Below are 7,020 nucleotides of genomic sequence, written 5' to 3'. Positions count from 1 at the left end.
TTGCAAATAAATTTTTTACAGATTATTTTGTTTGCCACCATCCGTTGGAGTGGTGGTGTGGCAAGTACCAGCACCGATTATCAGCCGACAGTAGGCAACAATAGGGCGGGCTGTGTTGTTGGAATCATGCGTATCGCGTTTGCATTGTCGTCAGCAAGTGATAAAGCGAAATGCATATTTGCCGCGGCATATGAGCATTTTTGTTTATTTGGCTTTTTAGAGCTTATGTCATTGGATATGTGTACATATGTATGTAGTGTGTGAACGTAGTAGATAATAGATTCTAAAATAAAAATTATAGTTGAAGTAAATGTTGGCGAAAAAGTGAGTACAAACAAACATTGCGAAAAAGGCCGAGTAAAAACACTTACGGAAGCGTAAAATCACGATGCTGCTTGCTTGTTGAGTTTCAGCGCGGTAGCTAGTCACTCTGGGAGTGTTCTTTGCTACGGTTCGAGTGCCAATTTTAGTGAAGCGTGCTTGTTGTGAAAGGTGTGATGTCACTTTTTTTTAATACCTATGTATATACATATCGTACTTGAAGCATAATAATCTCTTTCTAATTATATTTTATTATAATTTTTCACTTTTCTGCTAACAACTAACTACTAACACCCCGACCTTGTGCTAATTAATGAACTAAAAAAACAATTTGTTTGTTTGAAAATCAATAAAATAGAAAACGCGCTGACACAACTACAACTGCGTGTAGTATTGGAGAATCGAAGCAGAAAATTAGCGAAACGCTGTGACGAGCGCCAAAAATATAACGCAAGTCACAAGAACAACCAGGCGAAATAAATATTTCATAAAGAAACGTGAAATAATAAAAAAAAAAGTAGAAAGAGCTGAGAAATCGAGCGTTAAACGGAAAATGTGCGAATTATTTAAAAATGATTTCCGAAAATAAATTAGACGCGTGACGAAAACGAAACCACAAATAAAAGCATAATTGAGTAAAAAAATAATTTTGTTGAAAAGAGAACTGTATAATCAAAAACAAAAAAATCGCATAAAAAAAAATATTTTAAAACAAATTATTATTTCTCCCAATAAGTTAGACAAACGTAAAAAAATTAAATTGTAATTATTCAACTGCGAAAAACTACGAACAAAACGAACACGAGCTACGAACATACACACGAACATACCTACACTCTACGACGACATCATCGTATCAAAACACACAACGTTTTTGGGCCAAACGCCAACAATAGCAAACACCGTTGTTCTACAAATAAGCGGGCGCGTCGCGCAGGCAATCAGGCCAGGCCGTCAGTCAGTCAGTTGTTGAAGCGATTAGAAAACCTGCAATAAAAAATCAAAATCAGCTGAAATTTTTCAGTCACAACACACCCAAACGCCCATGTTTCCACGCTCACAAGCACACACAACTTGACAACAAGAAATAAATAAAAACTGCAGCTGACATCGGCGCGGTCAACAACAACGACGACATAACGATGATGTACGAATAAATGTACGTAAAGACATGCACGGCAAGTATAAAGTAATTAAATAAAATATGGTTTTATTTTTAGATTTTTTGAAACCATAAAAATCTAAAAAAAAAAAATCATATTTCCTTCCGTTGTACGTAATTGTTGCTGTGTTTTCCCGTATAAGCTAATCGCATTGTTGTTGTTTGACGTAATAACGTAGTTATGTGTTCTGTAAAGTCCAAGCAAGAAGCTCAAAAAATACGTACACATGGCCTTACATACTTATTCGCTCGTGCAGCAGTTTCCGTTTCAAAAAATCCAAAAAAAGAAAAATTTCAAAAGTAAAAAAAAGTAGTAAATAAAATTGCAGAAAACAATTGTCATACAACCACGTAGTATTTATGCGCTAACATGCAGCGTAGGCGTACATGTGTGGGCCAGTGTTGCCGTTTTACTTAAATTTAAACAAAATTTATTAATTTTTTTCCTGCCTTTTTTTATTAAAATATTCAAAAAGGATAATTTTCTTCAAAAATTCATTTCTGACTATGAGTCAATTTTCAATCAATTTTTGAATTTTGTTTTAGGATCCCGTATAAAGTTCCAGGAAATGTTGCTCTACGCAGCTCCCGATCCGCAGTCGTTGCATTTTCAAACCTCTTGAGTGTTTTTCTTTCATGAAATCGTTTCTCATAAAAACCATTTAAAGTTCGCAGGCGACCTTAGGTCCCCTCATTCGCTTGACAAGATCAACATGCACATTATGGATAACATGATACCAAACTCGCTTTATGCATACATTCAAAAAACTGGCGAAAGGACTGCTAACTATTATAGGAGTACACTATGTTGAAAGCCTGAAAAAATGTGTAGGTAATAGTTTTCAAATTAGGCAACAAAAAAAATCCTTACTATTGACGACAAAACTGAGTCTTAGATTGTCTTTACTTACTTGTTTGCTTAATTTTTATTTCTATAACCAATTCACCAAGCTTGGTAAGAAAACCACAAATTAATTAAATAAGTTGCTTAATTTTTACGGGATTTGTTAGACTTTGTGTAACGATTTTGGTTAACTTTTATTTTTCGGCCGCGGCAACACTGGTGTCTAGCTATATTTGTGTGCCGATTTTCCGTACTCGCGTGCGCGTTCTCGGCGAGGTTTCTCAGCCGCCATGCCATGCTCACGAGCATCCTCTAACCAGAAACTCTCTTTTGTGTGTCTCTAATTCGCTTTGTGGTCGGCTTTCATTTTTAATTTGTTTTATTTTTAATAATTCACAGTTTTATATTGTATTTGCTGCTATTTTTTTCCTTTACTTTATGTTTTGCACTCATCCGTCTGTATGCTGCTGCTGCTTCGTGCACTTTTCTCATTTATTTATTGGTTATTTACTCTATTCGAATCTTCATATGTAATCATTCATCCAAACATATTCGTGATTTGCACTTCTTCTCTATTTTGAATATTTGCGTACAAAGCTAAAAACTTTATTATTTTATGATTTTTTTTTTCTATTTCTAGGTTATGCAATTTCATTTATCGCCTTACCCAAATTAGATTTTATCAGTTTGCAAATTTTTCCATATGTTTCTACTAAATATTGGGCACATACATACATACATACTGCATTAGACTGTCCCAATAATATATGTATGGAAAAATTTTTTTGCAAATTTTGTTATGCATACCCTATATATTTTGACTTTTAGCCTAAATCATATATATGAAGTTTTATGGCCGTACTCTAAAGATAACCCGTGCCGACTTTTAGTTAAAGTTTTAATTAATAACTAGAATTAATCGTCCATGAAAACTTTAAAAATGCGAAAAATTCGATATGTGTCCCATATTTGAACGCATTTCTAGTAAATCTCCATCTTTAAATTTTTAATAGGTCGTGAGGATTTTTCACAAGGACATCGAAAAAATTAATTGAAGGCAAATATCCTTTGCAATTTTTATCCTTCAATATCCTTATATATATTTATAGGATTTAAATTAAACTAACATTCTTCCAAATGCATTCAAAATTCAAAATCTTGAAGGATAATATTTTTAAAGAACATTTTGACATGTTCCAAACGGATAATTAAAAACAAAAGTTATATTTAATCTTGTTTTGAATTTTTCTTTTAAATAATACCCAGATAAATATATATAATTATATATTATAATTTATGGTCCTTTGAAAACAATCCTGACTAGCCTGGTAAAAAACTTAAAACGCCGATTTATTAAATATGCCCTAATACTGTGGTGAGTATAGTAATATCGCCTTATATAGAAGTAAAAATGAGTACAAAACACGCGAACGGCGGCTTAAGTAATATAAAATCCACTCATCTTCGACAATTTTCTTTTATATGGAAGACACTGCCAGCAAAAAAAATTGCCTAAAATTCAACGGAATTTTTTTTTGCAGCTAGAAACTTGCACTTCATTATATTAGCATTAAATAGGCTACAAAACTGCATAGCACATTTTTTTCTAAAGGTTCGGAGCTTTTTTGTATACGCAGCTTGACTTTTATAAAAAAAAAATAATAAACATTAAATAAACAAAAGACAAATAGCCAAAACTGGTCAAAATATCGCAATACTATTAATTGTGGACAACTGTATATCCCATTTTACTAAATGGAGCATATTCGACTTGGTAACTCATATTTTTTCGTTTTCCAATAAAAACATTTAAAAATTCTAGGACGAGTTAAAGTTCGAAGAGGTTGAAAAAGGCACTTTCGAGAAAAAAGTTTCAAACAAAAGTTGCGTATGTTTGTCCTTAGTTCCGAATAAAACATGTGTATCTAATTTGAAAAAATTTACTTCCGGTCAATTAAACCCACTTCCGGTCGAATCCGGAAGTCGGTAATACCACCAAAAAATAGAGCATCTACGATTTAGTAGGTCAAATTTTTGCAATTTTCAATAAAAAACATTTTCCACCATTTTAGTGGGGTGGACGAGTGGTCTAGGACACCCTGTATAGTAACCGAAAAATGGAAAAGAGCAACCCCCTACGTTCGGCAATTTTTTTTTTTTTTTTCGAAATTGCCTTACCATAACACTTTAGCTTGTAAGGTAGGTGATACGGTCTAATGTACATATACATAAGTTTATGAACATAAGTACATGTGTATCATATTTGCAAAATGAGTATCTAATGATAGCATTTTGTTTATTACATAAATTCATTGTACCTACCAGTTCGTGACGTTGGTATTCGTAACTTCCAAAACATACTATAGATAAGCACTTTGTTTACATATATGTATTCGATTATTTATTGGTACATGTTAATTGGCTTACATAACAGATATATTTTTAATAAGAACATCTCAAATTTCAATTTCATAAGTGTCATGTGTGCTGTGTACTCTTAATACGCTTATGTTGTGGGTGGTGAGCTGAGGTGTTAGCTTTTTGTTTGCCTTCTCACGTTTATGTTGAGCAGTGCACCATGGCATCGTTGGAATCGTTGAGAACAACTGCAAAACGAATGCTTACCAATATTCATGAAATCCAAAAGAGAATCGCATACATATTCCTTATTTACAGCCAATGCCAAGATCAGCTGTTGTTGAATTTCAGTAATTCCAATGACATTATATATTGTCAAAATAACTTTAATATTTGATTGAAAAAAAAAATAATAATAATATTAAATCATAATGTGATTGCAAATTAAAAAAATTATAGTTTAAAAAACTAAAAACTCGAATTTCATAATTTCCATTCGTACTGTCATCAGGTTACTTTAAGAATGGAAATTTAAATGAATTCCAATTGATTGATACTTAGATACTTAGATACTTAGATTTATATGGTATTTGTTAAAAAATATACTATCTTTTTATAAGCAAATAATTAAAATAAAAAAATATTAAGCTAAATGGTCAAATCTTTTCAATATGTGAGTGTCGTAAAGTTATAATTCGGCTTCTCATTGTAAGAAAATAGTTTGGTTCGCAATGCATTTGGATTTAATTTTGATTTCCTTTTTTTTTAAATATTATGTGAAAATACAAGTACCTACATATACCAAGCCATTGGGAATTATTGCGACTGATTTCGATTGCAGCAAATAACCCTGAAGGAAAGATTGGACTAATGACTCGAAAAATACAGTCATAGGTATATGTAGTAGTTTTGTATCTTAGACCAAAAATAGTCCAAAAATGTAATGTAAAACAGGTGATTTGTACTATAAGTTATTCGTATGCAATGCATAAGTTCTGAGTTTTGATCTAAAATTGGTGACAATGTCAGGCAGAAGCGGACAATTGGTCCGAGCCTATTGACAGATCCTACAGGGAAATTTGAGAATATACATACATATAGTACCCATATGTGTGTATGTATGTATGTATGCGAATAAATAGATAAAACATGTGCACTTGCAACGATCGATTCGCGTGCAGTTCGGCGTCCGCATTTATGCATATAAATAGTAGTAAATATGCCATTGCATGTTCATATACGGTACTGTTATTGCTACTTCTATTTATTACGAACTGATAGCAGTGTATTGCATTTATTTATTTACATGCATATGCACATTTGTGTGTTTGTATGTGCAATAATTGTTGCTTCAGACTAGCTTACCTTGCGTTTTTTTTTACATTTTCATTTTTTATCGCCTTCATTTTCCTTTTTAGTTTTCATTTTCACTTCCATATATTGACTATTTTTTAACGTATGACTCTTTGTTGTATTTTGCTCTCCCCAATTTTCTCTCTCCGAAGCGGTTTTTTCGCCAACTTTTTGCAATTGCATACATCATAAATAGATATGTATATATGGACGTAGAAAAAATTGTACATTTGCTAAAATAAAGAGGTAGTATATATGTATGTAACATAAATCTCTCTGCTTTGCCCATGGATCTATAGGCGTATTCACCAAATTGTGCAAGTGACTTGCCACTGGAGCAAACGAGTTGATTAGCTCAAACCAACGAATTCACAATAGAGCATTTTTTTCACTTAACAACACTACTCTTTAAGTCGCGTATTTTTTAACCGACCTGGCTGAACTCGGATAAATAGCCGAGTTTGTGTTGTTGCTTTGCGTGTATTATTTAAGCGAGTGTTCTTTTGTAGCTCGGTTGCAAAAGAATGGACCTGTTGCCAAAGTTATTGCTTCAACTAATCACGTCTTCTGCCCGAGTGCCAGGTCACTTGCTCAGTTTGGTGAATACCCCTTATGTATGCATCTCATAGCTTGTATGTGCTTACTTATTATCACTGTTGGGTACATACATACAAACATATCTAGTTTGAATGCATGCCCGTGAACTACTACGTTATCATCGTTGCATCTGTGGATTTTATTCATATCTATCACACGAGCGTATTTTCGCAGTGCAATCAGTGTTGCCAGAAGCCCAGGTTTATCTTCAAAATGAATGAAAGGGGCTTCTCTCCGATTAATTTAAATAAAACAAAAACTCGTAACAAAAGGGAAAAATCACCACTTTAAACGGAATTCTTTTCACAAAAGTTTACGTAAAAAAAAAAAACGAAATAGAGTGTCGTAATATTGACTCAAACGAAAATTAAGATACAGTGACTCA

General features: G+C 32.8%; 1 long non-coding RNA gene across 1 annotated transcript; it reads left to right on the top strand.

Annotated features, from left to right (window-relative positions):
• The first annotated feature begins 205 nt into the window (after positions 1-205).
• LOC108377512 (uncharacterized) lies at positions 206-1,480 on the top strand. Its single transcript, XR_001849331.1, has 2 exons — positions 206-492; positions 680-1,480. It is a non-coding gene; the product is annotated as an uncharacterized LOC108377512 (long non-coding RNA).
• Positions 1,481-7,020: the final 5,540 nt, after the last annotated feature.

Source organism: Rhagoletis zephyria, unplaced genomic scaffold (assembly GCF_001687245.7).
Source record: "Rhagoletis zephyria isolate East Lansing unplaced genomic scaffold, Rhagoletis_zephyria_1.1 Rzeph_scaffold_12211, whole genome shotgun sequence".
Classification (NCBI taxonomy): Eukaryota; Metazoa; Arthropoda; class Insecta; order Diptera; family Tephritidae; genus Rhagoletis; species Rhagoletis zephyria.
The sequence above is the reverse complement of the archived record's forward strand: the minus strand, read 5'-3'. Positions and strand labels throughout refer to the sequence as shown.